General features: G+C 51.3%; 1 protein-coding gene and 1 long non-coding RNA gene across 3 annotated transcripts in view; one reads left to right on the forward strand and one right to left on the reverse strand.

Annotated features, from left to right (window-relative positions):
- BICRA (BRD4 interacting chromatin remodeling complex associated protein) overlaps positions 1-21,215 on the reverse strand; it is an 81,816-nt gene that overhangs the window by 27,230 nt on the left and 33,371 nt on the right. The window contains exon 1 of one of the 2 annotated variants that reach the window (XM_039245879.1): positions 3,878-4,282. The exons of the other annotated variant lie outside the window; for it this stretch is intronic. The gene's annotated coding sequence lies outside the window, so the exon portion shown is untranslated. Of the gene's footprint in view, positions 1-3,877; positions 4,283-21,215 lie in introns of those variants that run through there. 2 annotated transcript variants of the gene reach the window in all.
- On the forward strand, positions 12,314-13,934 carry LOC120240979. The gene is made up of 2 exons (XR_005530797.1): positions 12,314-12,481; positions 13,551-13,934. It is a non-coding gene; the product is annotated as an uncharacterized LOC120240979 (long non-coding RNA).

Below are 21,215 nucleotides of genomic sequence, written 5' to 3' on the forward strand. Positions count from 1 at the left end.
TGTGAGCTAAGCAGGCTAGCTCCGAGACCCTGCTCCTAACCACCGATCCTGCGGAGGTTCCTCTCACTGGCCTGGTTTTCTTTCAAAACCTGAAGCAACTATGGCAAAAATGTCAAGCTAACGACGACGAAGCCGAAGCTGGTGCCAGAGAGGCTTTGTTACCATCTCATGAATGCTTGGAATAGTTCAGATTCGAACAAGAACAAGTGATAGAGTGGCGTGGAAGAGAGAGAGGAATGGTTGCAGCCGGCCCTGGAAGAAAGATCTAGAAAGCATCTGTCACAAGGCCCAGCAACACCCGGCTTCCCTGTGGGTCTCTCCCTCCACCCTGCCAGAGCTTCGGGTGTGGTCCAGGCTCTGTAAACCTCGGGCTGGGAGCCCGGAGTTTCCTGATCAGGACTCTCCAAATGGGGTCCCTGACATCGCGATGAAAATCACCGATCCCATGAACCGCGAGATGGTGACTGGAGCTGAAGTGGGACACGTAACCGACTGAGCCGTCTGGCGCCCCTGGACACCCATGTTAGAGCCACGTGATTCACCAGAGCAGAAGCAACTCAGTGTCAAGTGGATGGAGAAGCAAGAAGGGGCATATGCTTACGACGGACTGTCGTTCAGGAAGGGAATTCTGATGCAGGCTTTGACACGGATGACCATTGGGGACCTCAGGCGAAGTGGAATGAGCCAGTGACAGAAAGGCCCGTACCGCATGATGCCACCTGTAGCCAGTGCAGAGCTGGGGTGCCGAACGGCGGCTGCTGGGGGCCGGGGAGTTCGTGCTTATCAGAGGCAGCACTTCAGTTCTGCGAGATGAAGACCTGTCGCGATGGATGGTGGTGACGTTTGCATAAGGGCGTGAATGTACCAAGTGTGCGCAGAACTGCACCCTTAAGAATGGCTAAGGGGGGGCAGGGGGCTGGCTCAGTCAGAAGATCATGCGATTCGTGATCTCAGGGTAGTGAGTTCAAGCCCCATGTTGGGTGTAGAAACTACTTAATAGATTTTTAAAATGCGGGAAGGTAGTAAATTTTATGTTGTTTCTATTTTACCATGATAAAGAAAAGAAAATTAAGAAGAAAAAAAAAAGGCAACTGAGGCACCTGAGTGGCTCAGTCGGTGAAGAGTCCGACTTCAGCTCAGGTCATGATCTCGCAGTTCTTGAGTTTGAGCCCCGCGTCAGGTTCTGTGCTGACAGCTCGGAGCCTGGGGCCTGCTTTGGATTCTGTGTCCCCCCCCGCCCCTCCCCTGCTCATGCTCTGTCTCAAAAATAAGTAAACATTAAAATAAATACATAAAAATAAAAAATGGGTAAGGTAGAAAATTTTGTTACGTGTATTTTACCATGATAAAAAAAAAAAGAAAAAGAAAATTAAAAAGAACCCAGACAATTGGGGCACCTGGTGGCTTAGTCCACTGAATGTCTGACTCTTGATTTTCGCTCAGGTCATGATCTCATGAGCCTCACGTGGGGCTCTGAGCTGACAGCACGGAGCCCGCTTGGGATTCTCTCTCTTCTCTTTCTGCTCTTCTTCTGCTCTCTCTCTCAGAATAAATAAACTTAAAAAAAAAAAAAAAGGACAATGAGGACTATCAAAGATTTTTGAAAATCTTTTTTTTTTAAATTTTAACTTTATTTTAGACAGAGAGAGAGTGGGGAAGAAGGGCAGAGAAAGAGAAAAAAATCTTTTTTTTTTTTTTTTTTAAATTTTCAAGAGATGAGACACAGAGTGAGTAGGGAAGGGGCAGAGAGAGAGGGAGACACAGAATCCGGAAGCAGGCTCCAGGCTCTGAGCTGTCAGTACAGAGCCCGATGTGGGACTCGAGACCACGAACCATGAGATCATAACCTGAGCCGAAGTCAGATGCTCAACTGACTGAGTCACATAGGCCCCCTAGAAAGAGACAGAACCTTAAGCAGGCTCCACACTCAGCACGGAGACCAACACAGGGCTTGATCTCTCAACCCTGACATCATGAGCTGAGCTGAAACCAAGAGTCAGACACTCAGTCAACTAAACCACTCAGGCGCCCGTATCAAAGATTTTTTTTAATTTACACTAAAAAGTTAAATGACATTTATTCTTAAAAAAATTTTTTTTAGAGAGAGGGAGAGACTGCACAAGTGGGGAGAGGGGCAGAGGGAGAGAGAGAATCCCAAGCAGGCTCCATGCTCGGCATGGAGCCCAATGTGGGACTCGATCCCACGACCCCAAGATCACGACCTGAGCCTAAATCAAGAGTTGGACACTTAACTCACTGAGCCACCCAGGAGCCCCTAACGTTTATTTTCCATCACGCTTGCCACTTTTCAAGTGCACAACAGTCCTGTGAAGGGCAGCAAAGATTGAGAACATTTCCATCATGGCAGCAAGCTCTCTACTGAACGGGGCTGGTCTGTGACAGTGGTGGAAGCTGGAAATCGATCCAATTGGTATAAGGGTGTATGTGTCCACCTTTTGCCGTTCTCCCTACCCGGTGCACATTTGACATTTTCCACAACGAAAAATGTTTACCTAAAAGAAAATCCTTTAATACCAAATATCATGTGTCTGTCCAACTGTTCGTCATGTTTCATTCCCTGTGGGATGTGTGTGTTTGCACAGGACAGAGCTTGATAAAATATTCCGGGAACGAATAAAGGAAGGTGCAGAGCAAGTTAGACAAACCCATTCGGTCGTTCAGAGCAGCCTGGTTAAAAGGGTACTTAAAAAGCACTCGTATGTGTCCAGCATGGGGATGCCCTCAGTACAGGGCACCCTAAGGAACAAAAGCACACCCAATCCTTGACCTTGGGCACACGTCTCCCCCCCAACAAAAACACACTCAAAAGCTTTTAAAAAAGCAACTGGAGGCCACCATTAGTGTGCAAAGTTGCCAACAAATGCTGTCCACATGGGAATGGATACACTGTGTCCCTTCAGAGAGAAGCTCTAAGAGGTATGCTCTGGGGCGCCTGGGTGGCTCAGTCTGTTAAGCGTCCAACTTCAGTTCAGGTCATGATTTCACGGTTTGTGAGTTCAGGCCCTGTCGGGCTCTGTGTTGACACCCTGTCAACCGCAGAGCCTGCTTCAGATCCTCTGTACTCCTCCCCACTTGCGTTCCCCGCCCCCTTCCCAAAAAAGAGCTATCACACGGCTCCTCCAGAGTCCCATGACAAAGGGGACACACGGACGGAGCCACAGCCAACCCACGAAAGGCTGATGCACCGGTACGGGATGAGACTTTGCCACCAAAAGTCCTGGAGACGTGGGGCTCACTTGTTACCCCCCCAAACCCGGCCGAGGCTGCCTGATGCACCTGGATGAGCCCACGCTGCCCACTGCTTCCCCGGGATCAGGTCTCGTGCCAACGGCATACCCACGGAACCCTCCGGGTCACCAGGAAGGCAGGAAGCAAAGGCTGGCTCGAGTTTTCACCGGCTCAGGACACCGGGACTCAACAGGGTCGGGACGCGTGCCCCCCCCCTCCACGACTCTGGGGCCAAAATTCGCCCTCAGACCCCGCGATTCCGGAGTCCTCACTCTCAGTCACCGCCGAGCTACAAAGAGTAGGAAAAGCCAGGGCTGCAAAAACCACAGGCAGCGCAAGAGAAGAGCCGTGACGCAGAGGGGTCGAAGCGTCCTTCCAGAGCACCGCGAGTGCCTCCTGCTGGGGGACGCGAACCGGGCTCCGCGCCGTCATCAGGGGCTCTGCACAGGCCAGGCTGGCCGGCGGGACCCGCAATTCAAAGCCTCCCCTGGGCTCGGGAAACAGGCGCCTTCTCGGTTCCCCCGGTGGCCCCGCCCCCAGGCCCCGCCCCTCCAGGCCCCGCCCCTCCAGGCCCCGCCCCACCTGGGATATTGACAGAGAACGGAAGTGAAACTCTACGGAACCATACCCTTGGCCGCAGGGAGAGGCGATTCGGCAAAGCCAGGAGGGCAAGGGCGTCTTCCAGACACCGCTTCGTCCCCAGCCGCCGCCGTACTCACAGAAGCCCGGATCCCGCTCAGAGTAACACTTTCCAGCTCCAAGATGTAAACAAAGACTGTTTTGAGTCAGTCTTTTTCAAATGATGGGTCACGCCTCAGAGGGTTGTGAAATCAAATTAGCAGGTTGTGACCAGGAGATTTTTTTTTTTTTTTTTTGAATGGTTGTAGAGTAAGATGGGATGGAACAGACTAGGAAATACTTAAATAGGCGTCAGGCGTGGGAAAGCGTTAGATATCCGTGTGTGAGGCTGTGTTCAATGAAGTCTGTCTGTATGTGGACATTACTTCCTACAGCAGGTTGTGGTCAAAACAGCTTTAAAGTAATTGGACTTAGGGGCGCCTGGGGGGCTCCGTTGGTTGAGTGTCCGAGTCTTGATTTCGGCTCTGGTCATGATCTCATGGTTCGTGGGATCGAGCTGCGCATCAGGCTCTGTGCTGACAGCGCCGAACCTGCTTGGGATTCTCTCTCCCTCTCTCTCTGCCCCTCCTCTTTCAACCCCTTTCTCTCTCTCTCTCTCAAAAGAATGAAAGAAACATTAAAATAAATTGAGACTGAACCAGTAGCACTCTTATCCTCTGTCCTATTCACTATCCTAGGCTTCTTTGTAGCTAGGGTAGCCACAGTCCCACAAACAGGAAAAGCCAAAGCGTACAGATGGGTTCTGCTCAATGAGGCTTTTGGGGGAAGCCTGTGGGCTCTTTGGGCGAGAGTTCTTCCTCCAGAATATAAAGACAGAGCTCCTCTAGGGAGAAAAATCTTTTTGCTCCCCACTTCCGGCTTGGAAGACAGTTGAGTTGCCTGGAGCTGTTGCAGCCATTTTGCAGCAATGAGGCAACACACCCAAGGCAGGTAAGCCCACCTGCGGAGGACAGCTGTTGGGAGGACAGCAAAAGACTGGGTTCTTAACAGCTCCTCCTGGACCACCTGCTTCCAGACTCCATGATCCTTACAGCTCCTGCTGCCATTATGTTTCCCATTATCTGCAGCTAAACACAACCTCATCGTCTCGCTTGCATTTCTAGATATCTTTGCAATCCGTTTCAAGGACTCTCTCGGCCTTCCCTGGATCAAGGGCTGTACTCTGTGCATCACTGATTGAGATGGCTCAGCACAATGGGAAGGGGCCTGGCATAAAGGGGATCTGAAAAAAAGGGTTGCTGTGGTTGATTGCAAAAGTGGCCAGAAATTATTCTCCCCGGTCCCATATGTTTTGCAGCTCCTCCTAGCAAGAAAAGGGCTCTGTCACCCCACAGCTTGAACTTGGACTGGCCTTTTGACTTGCACTGGCCAACAAAATATAACAGAAGTTTGGGGCGCCTGGGTGGCTTAGTCGGTTAAGCGTCCAACTTTCGCTTAGGTCATGATCTCGCGGTTCGTGGGTTCGAGCCCCGCGTCGGGCTCTGTGCTGACTGCCAGCTCAGAGCCTGGAGCCTGTTTCAGTCTGTGGCTCCCTCTCTCTCTGACCCTCCCCTGCTCACGCTGTCTCTCTCTCTCTCTCCTAGAAATAAATAAAACATTAAAAAAAAAATTAAAAAAAAATATAACAGAAGTGGTGGTGTGTCTTTCTGAGCCCAGGCACACTTCCACTCTCTGCCCAGCTGCCAGCGGAAGAAGCCTGGGCTAGCCCACCATGCGGATAAGAGTCACATGCCCGTCTCCTGCACTGTCCCAGCTCACACCTGGTCAGGCCGTAGATGCACCGCCACCTAGGTCACCTACACGTGACCACAGACACAGAGGCAAGACTAGACGTACCTGGCTGTGCCCAGTCCAAATCCCTACCACTGGGAATATGGCTTTGTTTTGTTTTTGTTGTTGTTTTTATTTAAGCCACCTTAATGGAAGTCTGGCTACGCTGAGGACGCCATGCTGTGGGGAAGCGCTGCTCAGAAGTCTTATCATCAGTGTGCCTGGGGGGCTCAGTTGGTTAAGCGACCAACTCTCGACTTCGGCTCCGGTCACGATCACACAGTTCGGCAGTACCAGCCCTGTGTCAGGCTCTGCGCTGACAGCGCAGAGCCTGCTTGAGATTCTGTCTCCCTCTCTCTCTGCCCCTCCTGCATGCTCACTCTCCCTCTCTCAACAATAAATAAATAAACTTTATAAAAACAACAAATGGAAGTCCTAGCATCAAAGTTACCCCAGCCAGGTGCCAAGCGCTGGTGGGAACAGGCCTCCAATCTTCTCCGCCAAACCCCAGACGTTAGGGAGGGGAGACCGGCTGTATCAAATTCTGTCTCAATTGCACACCATGACTGTTCCTCTAAGCTGCTACTTTGTGGATAAGGTGTTAAATGGCAACAGTAACCAGAACAGCCTCTAACTTTGGGGTTGGCTGTTAAGTAGCAGCAGCTAACAGATGCAGCCCTCACTAGAGACTGGGGACCAACCTTGACCTCACACCTCTGACTCCACCCAGGTCTTACCCATTCCACCTCCTCCTCTGCCCGACCACTGTCCCCGCCCACATGTAGCCCTCACCATTTCTTTTCACCTAAACATCCAACCAGCCTGGGTTAACATCTGCTTGCTCACAACCGGGCTGCACCCCTCGTGAAAATACTCAAACACCTCCTTAGTGATCGGCAAATATATATGCTGCCTGAGCCCCTAGCACTGGCTGCTCAGGACCTCCTGAAACCGCCCTCTGGACCCCGGACCCAACAGCTACAGAGTAACACCCAGGCCAACAGGGAGCCCCCACGACCCCCTTCCCCACCATGCCGGGCACCACCTGATCCATGCTAATATTCTACTGCCTGTTACACATTTTAAACACAGTAAAACCTTGGTTTGCGAGCATAATTCATTCCGGAAACATGCTTGTCATCCAAAGCACTTGTGTCTCAAAGTGAATTTCAAGAACCATTGGCTCAGTTGCAACCAAGTGACACTGGATGGCACGCACCACTTGTATTGCAAGACGCCGCTTGTTTATCGAGTTGAAGTTTATTAGAAATCTTTGCTTGTCTTGCGAAACACTCGCGGTTGAGTTAACTGGCCATCCAAGGCTTTACCGCATTGTTGTGTCCATTCGTTCACTCATTCGCAGGTGTCATTCAGCACCTCCTCCTTTTTTTAAAATTAAAGTTTATGTTTGAGAGAGAGACAGTATGAGTGGGAGAGGGGCAGAGGGAGAGGGGGAGAGAGAGAATCCCAAGCAGGCTCCGCGCTGTCAGCGCAGAGCCTGACGCGGGGCTCAAACCCCTAAAACCGAGAGCCAAAACCGAGAGTCAGATGCTTCACCGACTGAGCCATGGCGCTGACATACAGGAGGAGGCAATAACGGCTCGAGCCCACCGGTAAAAACATCGATCGAACTACACACAAATGACAATATAAAGCCTGGCTCCTACTGGCCAGGGTCCCTGGCCTCTTGCTCCTCTGTGCCAACTCCCTTCCTCACCGGCCACGAGCCTGACCTGCCCAAGCCCAAGGCTCACCCCTGCTTAGGGGCCTCTCTTAGACCAGTGTTTGGAAATCAACGATCCTTTGTAGTAGGCGCTACTATGCTCGTACCCATTTCACAGCGGAGGAAACTGAGGCAGACAGAAAGGTTAGGTAGCTTGCCCAAGGTCACAAGGTCAGCAGAATGGCAGAGCCGGGATTTGAACCCAGGCCCACGGGCTCCCAAGCCCACGGGAATGACATGATGGGCCCAGCCAGGCTAACTGCCTGCCCCCCGCCCCCATCCCAACCCCAGAGAGTAGGCTCCATGAAATGTGCTCACAGCTCCCCACCTCCCTCCAGTAACCCGCTCAGGCCCCCTTCCCCCTGATGCCGTCCTGAAGTGTAGAAAACTCAAGTTCATTTCCCGCACGCTTGGGTCTCACAGGCAAACGGAGTGACGGATCCCCACAGCAGACCTGACGTACTGCAACGTCGAGAAGCTGCCCTCTTACAATTTTTTCCAAGGCCATCTGTAGCGCCCTGGACGGTGGCTCCCCCAAATGTAGTTAAGGATCTCGAGATGAGATCCTCCTACATTACCTGGGTGAGCCCTAAATCCAATGACCAGAGATCTTCTAACAGACAAAAGGTAAGACATAGGGGCTGGAAATGCAAAACAAGTATTCTTCCCTAGAGCTTTCAGAAGGCACGACTCCGAGCGCCCTGGTGGCCCTGCCAACACCATGACTTTGGACTTGTGGCCTCCAGAACTGTGAGGGAATACATTTCTGTTACTTCAAGCCACCAGGTTTGCGGGATTTATCAGCACAGCCACAGGAAAACTAATATAGCACGTACATTCACAAGATAGATGCGTGTGATCCACACTGGGTATACAATGTATATACACAACCCACCATGTACGGTTGTGCAGGTTGTTCACTGCACAAAGAAATGGAAAGCATGCGGGAAGGTGGGGCCTCAAATCCAGCCGAGGCTCTGCTCATGCCAGTGAGACCCAGAGAAGGGCAACATCCATCTGGAGAAAGGACTCCCTTCTAATTCACACAAAGGAGACTAGGGGACTGTGCCTGTGCCCTCTTACAGGAGGCAACTCCTTCAATTCCACTGGAAGGCCCAGTAAGCGCTAGCTCGGCCCCACTGGCATGCTGTGTCTATTTCAAAGCCAAAAAAGGAGACCAGGGAAAAAATGTTGGTTCCTTGCCCACTTCCACCCCTTTGGGGAAGAGAGAGAGAAAAGCAACTTGAAGAGCAGTGAAAATCGACACCATCTTTATTTTCAGCGACCTTCAGCGTTCTAAAGTCATGGAATTAGTTGAACAACATAAAAGCGTGCCCTATAAAGCCTGGATTGATCATAAAGCGACTGGTGTCTAGTTCCTAAAAGCCCATTATACAGGCAGTGACACGCTCCAATGTGTAGTATTCCGGCCCCCGCGTTCTGCCGCTCACCGCCGTTCTAAACACAGCTGTAAAGCTGCAGGCTTGACATGAAAATCACTTACCTCGAAAGATTTCACACTTTTTCTTAACGCTGGGTTATAAAACACAGAGGAAACTCCAAGAAGGAGTGAAAGTGGCAGAGGGGTGGGAGCGAGAAACAGAAGGAGTAATTATGTTCTCCGGACACGGCCTCCCGCAGCATCGGGCTTCAAGGGCAGGACCGAGGGGAGCAAAGAGAACAGCACGTGATTCCACCGCTGTTCCCCAACTTGAACGTGGACCACAGCACAATCACCCGAAGGGCTTTTAGAGGAAGGGCTGGATTTCACAGTCAGAAGGTCTGGGGTGGGGCCTGGGAATGTGCATTTCCAATAAAGTCCCAGGTGAGGTGGATACTGCCGGCCCAGGGACCAGGCTTCGAGAACCGCCGCTCTAGGGGCTTCCGTCTCGGAGTTTGCCTTCTGGGGCTTTCGCTCTCAGACTGAGCACAAACTACCCGTTCCTACCCAGTGATAAGGTCAACAGGGCTCAAGAAGTTGCCCATTATCCGAAGCTACTCCCAGCCTGACTTCTGGGTCAACATAACCTGCATTTGGTTTCATTCAACAATGTACCCACCCAACAGGATGAGTCACAAGGAGTGTAGGCTTTGCCCCTGGTCAGAAACTTCCTCCCTCAGCTTCCTTTGCAGTTAAATTGTGGGCCCGGGAAAGATTTTTACAGTTGGTTAAAAAGAGCTCTACACTGGAAAGATTAAAAACCTTTTTGCCCCTGCTCCTTGCTCCTGCTTGAAAAACTGGTGTGAAGCATGACAATGGCCGGCGCCGCAGCAGCTACTTTGTCCACCCGAGGGGGGAAGTCAAAAGAATCAGAACCCAGTAGCCTGGCAATACTGACTTACCCCAAAGCCCTGGAATGGCCTTCTATTAGACACCTTGCTCCAGAAGGAGATGAAAAGCCTGGGTAAACTTAAGTGAAACACAGACCTAGTCTATGACCCCGCCATTCCACTCAAAGTGAAAAATAATGTGTACAAAAATACTTTGGCAAAGATTTTCACAGCAGCCTTATTCGCAGAAGCCCCAAACTGGGACCTGCACTCTCTCTCTCTCAGAAGTAAATAAACATTCAAAAAATATATAAATAATGAAAAAAATAAAAGGGAACACGCTACCAATTCTTGCAGCAACACAGATGAGTTTCAAATGCATCATGGTGGGCAAAGGAAGCCAGACACAGAAGGCTACCGGCTCCTGTGTGAGCTCCCTTATGTAAAATTCTAGAGCAAGTGAAACCAGTGCGAAGAAATCAGAGGTGTGGTTGCCTCAAGGGGGCAGGCAGAGGGACAGAGGGAGGGGAATCTTCTTTTTTTTTTTTTGTTAATGTTTATTTTTGAGAGAGAAAGAGAGAGAGAGACATGAGCGGGGGAGGGGTAAAGAGAGGAAACAATCTGAAGCAGGCTCCAGGCTCTGAGCTGTCAGCACAGGGCCTGATGTAGGGTTTGAACTCACAGATCACGAGATCCTGACCTGAGCTGAAGTTGGACACTTAACCGACTGAGCCACCCAGGAGCCCTTAGGAGGGGAATCTTCTGGATCTGGATAATGGTTACACAGGTAATGTTTGTCAAAATCCATCAGGCTGCGTGTCCTTCAGATCTGTGTAATTTGTTGTACGTAAGTGATATTCCAGTAAAGCACAGCTAGGGTGTAAAAGAGCAAAAAGCAAACATCAAAAAGCCCAAAACCCCCGTACGATGGATTCTTGTTATTCATGGTAGTTCTGTTCTGTAAAGTTACTATGATCACTGAACTAGGGAATCTTGAACTTCCGCTCCTGGGGGGCGGGGGGGCACAGGATTAGGTCCCCGTGAGCCTTGGGTCACATTTTCATCACCAATCAACACATAACTTTGTTTTATGTGTGTTTCTGTTTATTTTTTTTTAATTTTTTTATTTTAATATTTTTTATTTATTTCTAGGGGAGAGAGAGAGAGAGACAGCATGAGCAGGGGAGGGTCAGAGAGAAAGGGAGACACAGACTGAAACAGGCTCCAGGCTCTGAGCTGGCAGTCAGCACAGAGCCCAACGCGGGGCTCGAACCGACGAACCGCGAGATCATGACCTAAGCGAAAGCCGGACGCTTAACCGACTAAGCCACCCAGGCGCCCCTGTGTGTTTCTGTTTAAACACACCGTACATAATGTACATAATGTATACTGCTGATTCGTTGACCATGAACTCAGCCAACAGCGCTGAGTCCCATCCGAAAGAAGTTCATCCTGCGTGTGTAACCAGCTTTCTTGCTCTTGGGAGCCTGGACAGCCCTGTAGCACTACTAGCCTCGGGGGCATTTTTAAACAGTGACATCACCACCGACAAGCACACAGATGTGAAAAACACGGCCCTAAATATGACGCCAGGAAAAGGGTCCTTGTTTGTGGTATGGGAGCCGCAACCAGATGGCAGAGCATTCGCTTTTTCCATCTCGGCTAGGAATGGGCACAGAGAGACTCAAATTCCACTCGCCCCTTCCCCCCACCCCTGCAACGCTCTGTGCGTGTCTGCAAATGACCGAGACAGTGCAGGGACAATTGATTTTGGGGTTCCAGGGATCCCCTTGCTTTGGGTTAGCAAGTAGATTAACTCACCAGGATGGCACTTGTAAATAATGAGGATGGACCGTGTTATAACACTTTTACTCTTTATTCGGCAGTTTCGCTCATGGGAATTTCACTTATGTATCAATTTTGCGTAAGTATCTTAGAGATAACAACCTGACTCCTGCAAGGTTGTACATGTGGGGGTGACTTCTGTTTGTAACAGCAAGATATTGGAAACAATCGACTGGCCATCACTAGAAAATAGGTTGAGCAAGTTACGCCCTATCTAAACAGCGGAAGACATTTGTTTTAATTTTTTAAATGTTTTTTTTAAAATTTATTTTTGAGAGAGAAAGTGAGCAGGGGACGCGCAGACAAAGAAGGGGACGCAAGATTCAAAGAGGGCTCTATGCAGACATCAGCAAACCCGATGCAGGGTTCAAACCCACGAACCGCGAGATCACGACCGGAGCTGAAGTTGGACACTTAACCGCCACCCAGGCACCTCCCTTCCCCCATTTCTTAATAACCCCCGTCCTTTTCTGGGTTTTACAACCAGCACTGTCCCCTAAACCTGCCCGTGAGCACTGCCTGGAGGGCTGCGGGGGAGTCGCTGACTGCCTTCCTGCTTCCTCTCCGGTTCCCCACTCAGTGGCCAAAAACGATTCCGTTTTATTTAAGGTTGTGTCGTTCCCAGCAGCGCTGGGGAGTCAGTAGCGAGGCCAAGAGGCATCCCTGCTCTCTCGGAAGTAACGTGCTGCTGCCAGGGGTAAACCGGGACACAGAACATTCTGCAGAGTGCACAATGGTCAGAGCAGAGGCGAAAGGTGGCGAGGGTAGGGGGTGGGGATGGAGGGTGGGGGATGCATTTTTAGCTGAAGTGGTCAGGACGGGCTCACGGACGAGAGGAGTTTGAGCAGATGTGCAGGAGATAAGGATAGGAGCGCCAGGAGCGCCGTGGATACATGGGGAAAGGCATTCGATGCAGGAGGCACAGCAGATGCAAAGGCCCTGCGGTGGAAACATGCTAGAGGTGCTTTGAGCGACAGCAAGGAGGTAAAGAGGGGTCAAAGAGGCAAGGTCAGGGGCCAGGTGATGCGGATCTGGGAGGCTGAGACAAGGTTCTGGGCTTTTTTCTAAAGGAGCTCAAGAGATGGGAGGGATCTTGGGGCGCCTGGGTGGCTTAGTCGGTTAAGCGTCCGACTTTCGCTTAGGTCATGATCTCGCGGTTCGTGGGTTCGAGCCCCGCGTCGGGCTCTGTGCTGACAGCCAACTCAGAGCCTGGAGCCTGTTTCAGAGTCTGTGTCTCCCTCTCTCTGACCCTCCCCTGCTCACTCTCTCTCTCTCTCTCTCTCTCTCTCTGTCTCCTAGAAATAAATAAAAAAAAAAAAAAAAAAAAAAGAGATGGGAGGGATCTCAACAGAGTGGGCTGTGATCTGACGGGTTTCCAGAGGATCCTTCTGGCTGCTTAGTGGAAAACGGATTGCAGGAGGTGAGGACAGGGGCAGGGAGCCCAAAGGGGAGGTGCCAGTGGCGGGGGAAGAAGGGAAAAGTGCTTGGATTCTGGTATGACGGTGGAGCGGCCGAGTCTACAGATGGACTGCCCAGGAGGTGGAAGGGAAAGAGGGGGATCAAGGGCCCCTCAGAACCTGAGAGGGGCGGGAGGGCACAGCCACTAACAGAGGGCAGAGGGCCAGATGCGCAAACACACCATTATCCCAGCTCTCTTCCTTGCTCTAGCACCTTCTACAGTGAAGGCATTTCCTCCTCTAAGGTGTTCGGATGGTCCCCAAGCTGCTGATGCCCGGATTCACACACCCTACCCAGGGCAAGGCAGGGAGGGCTGCTCAGAGCCTCGAAGAAACAGAACGGGCTGGCGAAGGGCACTGAGGCCAGAGATGGGCAACACCTCCTCTCCCAGAAATGCCCTCCGTATCTTGTTTCAGAATCCATCCTCACCCCCCAAATCTACACCGTTTCCAAGTTTATATCTGACTTCAAATCCATAAACTATCTTGGGGTATACGGTGTGAGGCAGGGATCCCAGTTCACCTCTTTCCATACGGATGGCTTTTTTTTCCCTTTTGCATCAGTTCCACTTACGAAGTCTCTCCTTTCCCCACAGGTCTGACCGGTGGCCGCCACAGCCACACACTAAATGCACGTCCATCCACACCTGCCTCTTGTCCTGGGCTCTCTGTTTTGCTCCATCGCTAGAGCGTTGATTTCTATTTTAGTCCCTGACCTCAGAGATCAAACAGATTCAGCTGGACTGGCCATCCATATACAGACCAACGCTGGGCTAAGGTGATGGGCAACCTGGGAAGTGAGGTGTCTTGGGGCCAGGCTCGGGATTCCCAAAGCAGAAAGCATGACGTTCCCGAGTAAGTTGACTTACACATTAATACTGTCGACTTTTAACTAATCCTCGTACATGTGACAGAGGAGTTAAAAAGGGGCTCAAAAAGAAAGCGAAAGCTTAAAAATAAAGTACAGACACAAAAGCTCACATATCGTATGTTTCCATTTATACTAAATGAGACAGAGGTGATGGTCCCATTTATGTGTATGTATGTACTGGATAACGAACGCATGACTGTTAGGAACATGGACTTTGGCAGCGGGGGGTGGGGGTGGGGCAGGGGGCGCTTGGATGCTCAGTTGGTTAAGCGTCTGACACCTGATCTCAGCTCAGGTCACGATCTTGAAGTTTGTGAGGTCGAGCCCCACGGTGGGCGCTAAGCTGACAGAGTGGAGCCTGCTTGGGATTCTCTGTCTCCCTCTCTCACTCGCTCTCTCTCAAAATAAATAAAAATAAACTGTAAAAAAAAATTTAAAAAGGGGGCATGAACTTTGGAACCAGACCTTGTGTGTTCAAATTTCACCTCTGCCACTTAAGCGATGTGTTTCCCTGGGGCCGTCACTACAACCTCCTTCTGCCTCAGTTTCCTTCTCTGTAAAATTGGATCACAAGTTGTGTCCACTCCATGGAATTTTGTAGAGTTTTGAGCATTGAAATGAGCTGATACACGCAAATATGTCTACATTTAGTCACATGCTTACCATTTTTATAGCCAGGACTATAGAGTCAGAAATATTGGGGCCTCAGCCACAGGACCAAGGTCAACATCACCAGTGATAAGTCAAGTTGACCGTACGTACCCTTAATACGACATGGCGAGAAGGGCACTTTACTGCTGTAGTCTCTCTTTCCTGAACCCTAAGTGCCAGTCTAGTCGTGAGAAAAACAGCAGACAAACAAACCCTGAGTGAGGCACATTCTCCAAAACACTTGGCTCAGGTCATGATCTCATGGCTCCAAGGCTCGTGAGTTCGAGCCCCATGTCGGGCTCTGTGCTGACAGCTCAGAGCCTGGAGCCTGCTTCAGATTCTGTGTCTCCCCGTCTCTCTGCCCCTCCCTTGCTCGTGTTCTGTCTGTCTCTCTCTCAAAAATAAACATTAAAAAAATTTTTTTTAAATGTAAGGAAAGTCTGAGAAACTATCACATCCAACAGAAGCCTAAGAAGACATCGTGCATGCAGTGAAGTTTCCTGGACAGGATCCTAGACAGAAAGCGGACGTTAGGGGAAAACTAGGGAAATCTGAATAAATTCTGTAGGCAGCACAGTGTGTCTGTCTCTTGGTTGTGCAAATATCCCGTGGTAACGGAAGATGTTAACATCAGGGAAAACCAGGTGTGGGGTATATGAAAACTCTGTACCATTTTTGCAACTTTTCTGCAAATCTAAAATTCTTCTAAACTAAAAAGTTTAGGGGCACCTGGGTGGCTCAGTCAGTTAAGCGTCCGACTTCGCTCAGGTCATGATCTCACCGTTCGTGGGTTCGAGCCCCGCGTCGGACTCTGTGCTGACAGCTCAGAGCCTGGAGCTGCTTCAGATTCTGTGTCTCCCTCTCTCTCTGATCCTCCCCTGCTCATGCTCTCTCTCCCTCTCTCTCAGAAATAAATAAAACATTAGGGGCACCTGGGTGGCTTAGTCGGTTAAGCGTCCGACTTTCACTTAGGTCATGATCCTGCAGTTCATGGGTTCGAGCCCCGCGTCGGGGTCTGTGCTGACTGCCAGCTCAGAGCCTGGAGCCTGTTTCAGTCTGTGACTCCCTCTCTCTCTGACCCTCCCCTGCTCATGCTGTCTCTCTCTCTCTCTCTCTCGCCTAGAAATAAATTAAAAAAAAAAAACATTTAAAAAAAAAAGAAAGAAATAAAACATTAAACATTAAAAAAATAAAGAAAATAGAAAGTTCATTATAAAAACAAAAAAACTCAACAGACTGCAATGAACCGAGGAGTGCTGGAGATGCAGCTCTGGGCGCCTGCCTGATCCGGCCCTCGGCGGGTCTGCTTGGAGGTGCAGGCACATCGGGATCTGCCTGCCCCATGGAGATCCACAGCGAGGCCAGCAGCCCTTGGCCTTCCTGTGTGGCCTCCCCGCTCCCGTCCCCTGTGTCCCCCTGAACCCGCCCTTGCCCTCCTGCAACCTCGTCCCCACACGGCAGCTAAAGGGATCATGTCGGAACCCAGCCGGCCTGCGTCCCGCCTCAGCTCAGAGCCTCCTGTGGCTCCTGCCTCAGTCGGTAAAAGCCCAAGACCCAGCCCAGCAGGCCCTGCACCATCTGCCCCCTGCCCCCCACTTCCTCGCTGTCATCGTCTCCCACCCTCTGTCCCTCATCCACTCCCCTCTGGCCACACTAGCCTCAATTCTGCTCTAACACACCAGGCAGAAGCCCCTCCCCCCCCAGGACCTTTGCACGAGCTGCCCCCTGTCCGGTTTGCCTCTGCCCTTACCTCCTTTGCTCTACTGTCACCAGGTCAGGGAGACTCGGCCAGACCCTGTCTACAACTGCAACCCCTACCCCCCACCCCCACCCCCGGCACTTTCACCTCCTTGCTTTGCTATCTTTCACTGTGCCGATTCCCATCAGACATGCCGCAGATGTGATTTATCTTATCTACTGCCCGTCTCTGCCAGGAGGAGGTGAGCGCCCGGTCTGTTGTGTTCGTTTCCCATAAACACTGAGTGCCAGGCTGAGGGGGGTGCTCAACAGTGTGGGCACCTGACCCACCCCTGATCAGAGTGAGCGGCGGGAACAGTGGGGACCTGGGCACAGCCTGGCCAGAGAGCCCTGGGGCCTGAGCACAGAAAGCTGTTCAGAGGAGGGGGAGTGTAAGCAGGAGTGAGGTGGGGTGGAGACAGAAAGAGAGATAGAAGGTGGGTGCATCTGCATAGCACACCAACCCAAGAGGCAGATTAACCCAGTTGGTCTACACCCATGTTCCTGCCCACTCAGTGCCTACAGAGCCACTGTGCTGAGGAAGGCGCCCAAAACTCTATGCGAATGCACCAAACGCCCCCTAGGAGGCAACACTACCCATGTGAACCCCACCAAGCCCAACGGGCCACCCTCCCACGGCGGGGGGGGGGGCAGGATAACTTCCACCCGGCACCACAGGGAGCCTGGCGTTACTCTGTGTAAACCCACCCTCATGAACATGGGCAGATGTGGACCAAGGGGTACATTCTAGAATGTTCACAGCGCCCCCGAACTGGACACAACACAGATGCCCCATCGACAGAAGCACATGGATCCACTATGGGCACAGCCACAGGATGGAATACTATACAGCAGTGAAAAGGGAGCACGTTACTGATGTCCACGGAAGGATCACGAAAACATTATGCGGAGCGAAAGAAAACCCCATCGAAAGATTTCCTATGTAAAGTACAAACCCAATCAGTAGTAATCTATGGAGTTCTAACCAGGATGGCAGGTCCCGGTGGGGATGTGGAGGTCAGGAAGGGCATGGGGCATTCCTGGGAAGAAAGACACGTTGTTTCTCATCTCAGAGCTCGTTACGTGAGGTTGTCCAGGCTGTGGAAACTCATCCAGCTGAAGATGTGTGCTCTTTTCTTAAAAATTTTTAATGTTTATTTATTTTTGAGTGAGAGAAAGAGACAGAGCGTGAGCAGGGGAGGGTCAGAGAGAGAGGGAGACACAGAATCTGAAGCAGGCTCCAGGCTCTGAGCAGTCAGCACAGAGCCCGACGCGGGGCTCGAACCCACGAACCGCGAGATCATGACCTGAGCCGAAGTTTGACGCTCAACCGACTGAGCCACCCGGGTGCCCCAGATCTGTGCCCTTTTCTGTACAACTCAACAAAAAGATCCCCCAAAGGGGGAGAAGACACCCCCACACCCACATCTACTCCCGACAGAAGGTAAAACGGTGCAGCCATGTGGCACTCTGTCCGTCAGTTCGGACAGAGTGTTAGACATAAATGTCTAACATAAAATGTTAGACATAAGGCTACCCCGTGACCCGGTGATTTCACTCCCAGTAGATGCCCGGGAGGGCTGAGAACGCAAGTCCATGTAAAAACCTGAATGGAGCCGCGTTCTTCATAACAGAACAAAGGTGGTTAATACCCAATGCTCAACGGATGAAGGGAAAACACAACGTGGTACATCCGCACAGTGGAACACCACTCAGCAATGAGCCAGGACCCCAGTCCAGCCCGTGCTACAACACAGATGAACCGAGAAAACATCGTGCCATGGGAAGGAAGCCAGACACAACAGTCCGCCTCTTGTACGATTCCACTTCTATGTCATGTCCAGAATAGATACATTCTTGGAGACAGAAGACTGGCGATTGCCAGGTGCTGGGCAGGCGGGCGGGATCGGAAGATCACAAAGGGGCTCAGCGCTTCTGTTTCAAGTGACGAGAATGCTCTAGAGTTAACGCTGGGAACGGTTACCCAAATCTGTGAATGGGTTATAAGCCACGGAACTGTGCGCTTTACAGGAGTGAGTTTTATGGCGTGTGAATTTTATCTCAATAAAGCTGTTTTTATTTTATTTTACTCTATCCTATTTTATAGAGAGCATGCACAGAGTGGGGGAAGAGGGGAAGAGGGAAAGAGAGAGAATCTTGAGCAGGCTCCACCATCATTGCAGAGTGCAATATGGGGCTCCATCCCACGATCCTGGGATCATGACCTGAGCTGAAATCAAGAGCCAGTCGCTCACCCGACTGAGCCCTCACCGCCAGGTGCCCCAACAAAGCTGTTTTTTAAGAGCATCTATGGGGTAGGTGTGGGCAAAAGGGTCAAGAGCTACAAATTTCCAGTTACGAATAAAATAAATCACAGGGATGTAAGGTACAGCACAATGACTATCATTAACGATTCAACTCAGTGTCGCACAGTTGAAAGTTGCTGGGACAGTAGATCTTAAAAGTTCTCAGAGCAGGGGCACCTGGGTGGCTTAGTCGGTTAGCGTCCAACTTTCGCTTAGGTCATGATCTCGCTGTTCATGGGTTCAAGCCCCGCGTCAGGCTCTGTGCTGACTGCCAGCTCAGAGCCGGGAGCCTGTTTCAGAGTCTGTGACTCCCTCTCTCTCTGACCCTCCCCTGCTCATGCGGTCTCTCTCTCCTAGAAATAAAAAACATTAATAAAAAAAAATTAAAAAAAAGTTCTCAGAGCAAGAGAAAAACCTTTATGTGCAGTGACAAACACTGGCTAGAGGTAGAGAGGTGACCATTTCTCAGCTCACACAAACATTGAGTCATTCGTTACATTGTACGCTGGAAACTAGTATACACAGTGAAATATACCTCAACATAAAAAAAGAAAAAGTAACTATGCATGAAAATATTCGTGGAACTTCTATTGCACAGTAAAAAAAAAAAAAAAAAGGCGCGTGGGTGGCTCAGTTGGTTAAGCGTCCAACTTCGGCTCAGGTCGTGATCTCGCGGTTTGTGGGTTCGAGCCCCGCGTGGGGCTCTGTGCTGACAGCTCAGAGCCTGGAGCCTGCTTCGGATTCTGCGTCTCCCTCTCTCTCTGCCCCTCCCCCCTTCTCCTGCTCTCTTTCTAAAAAAGAAGGGACAGTAGTGAATACGTACTGACCATGTCAAGGTACTTGTTTAGACCATCTCGCAATGGTCGCAGTGAACAGGTCTACCTGTGAGGTGGGCTCTCAGCTCACGGCTGGGTCCTCAAGCTGCTCCCAGAGGAAAGCAGGAGGAACCAACATGGGGGTGCCCAGGACAGACCTCTGACCCTCACCCTTGTGCGTCTGCGACGGCCAATGTCTCCTCCTGCTTGGCCGAATCTTTCGTTCTGTCCCTCAACATCAATAAATATTTCCCGGAGCCACGTTAAGCCTGCATGTCTTCAGCAGTCTCCCTGCCCTCGCCCCCCGGGATCTGCTTAGAACCTGAGTCAGCTCATGTCCCACTGAGCACCCTCAAGTTCCTATCTCACTCAGCATCCAAGCCAGGTCCTCCCTGTGGCCACCAAGGCCCCCGAAGATCTGCCACTGTCCCCTCCGCCCTCATCCCCTGCCCTCTCCCCCCTGCTTGCTCAGCTCCAGCCTCCTCAATAGTCTCCAAACACAGCAGGCACCAACCTGCCTCAGGGCCTTTGCACAGGCCCTTCCCTCTGCCTGGACTGCTCTTCCCCAAATACCCACACGGCCTGTCCCCTAATCTCCCTGAGGTCTCTATGCAAATGTCAACCTCCGCGACCTCACCTTCCCTGACCAATCTATTTAAAAGCGCGGCCCAACCCCCTGCACCCTGATCCCTCTGATCCTGCTTTATCTTTGTTAGGAACACTTGCTGACATCTGACACAGTAAATATTTTACTGGCTTATCTTGTTTGTTGTCGGTCTCTGAAGTAGACACTTGAGAAATATTTGCCAAATATTGGGTAACCGTGTATAGTTGTGGAGGTTGTACACTGCACAACCACCTCCCCGCTCCCGGGGAGGAGGCAGTCGCATCTTAGGACACTGCAGATTTGTGTATACCGGGGACCACAATTTTCTGGCAGACGGCAGAGAAGGGTCATGAGAAAGGGGCATCTGTTTTTCATTCCACAAAAGCACCGCATGCGCCCGTGGAGGCCTGAGTTAAATAAACAGGCAAACGGCCTCTTCAGATGAGCCCAAAAGCACCACGCACGCCCAGACGGCGTCGGCTCAGATCCTGTCCTGATACTAAGCACCTGTCTGACCTTAGGCAAGTTGTTTCTCTCTGTGCGTAGCTTCTCCCTTCCCCACGGAGGGGTATGAGGCTTAAACGAATCGATAATGTACAAAGTACACGACCCGGGGCTCAGAGGACATGTGCTGGTATCACAGTAGCCATTGTTCCCAAATCCCCGGGCTCGGATTCAAAAATACAACTGGAGGGGGCGCCTGGGTGGCTTAGTCGGTTGAGCATCCGACTTTCGCTTAGGTCATGATCTCGCAGTTCGTGGGTTCGGGCCCCACGTCGGGCTCTGTGCTGACTGCCAGCTCAGAGCCTGGAGCCTGTTTCAGAGTCTGTGTCTCCCTCTCTCTCTGACCCTCCCCTGCTCACGCTGTCTGTCTCTCTCTCTCTCTCCTAGAAATAAATAAAAATATTTTAAAAAATTAAAACAAAAAACAAAAACAAAAAACAAAACTACAACTGGAGGAAATCCCACCTTAGGGCGTGTTAGCCCGCTTTGCGCTAAGACTGGGCCGCCCCCTGGGCTTTGGGTCCAGAGCCGCCGTGAAGGGCTCTGGGGACCCGGAGACAGCGCCAGGGGGGCCCAGCCATACTCACCGAGCTCCTGTTCTCCTTCCAGGGACAGCGGGGGACACAGGTGTCCACATAGCAGGGCAGACACCCCGGCGCACCCGTAACCCCCGCTGCGCCCGCCTGGCGCCCCCAAGGCGCCCCCGGACCGAGCCCGACCTCCCGCATGTCCCTCCGTGTTTAGCTCTCAAAATCCGTCACTCTCCTCAA

This window comes from Hyaena hyaena, unplaced genomic scaffold (assembly GCF_003009895.1).
Source record: "Hyaena hyaena isolate Hyena2069 unplaced genomic scaffold, ASM300989v1 scaffold_9, whole genome shotgun sequence".
Taxonomy (NCBI): domain Eukaryota; kingdom Metazoa; phylum Chordata; class Mammalia; order Carnivora; family Hyaenidae; genus Hyaena; species Hyaena hyaena.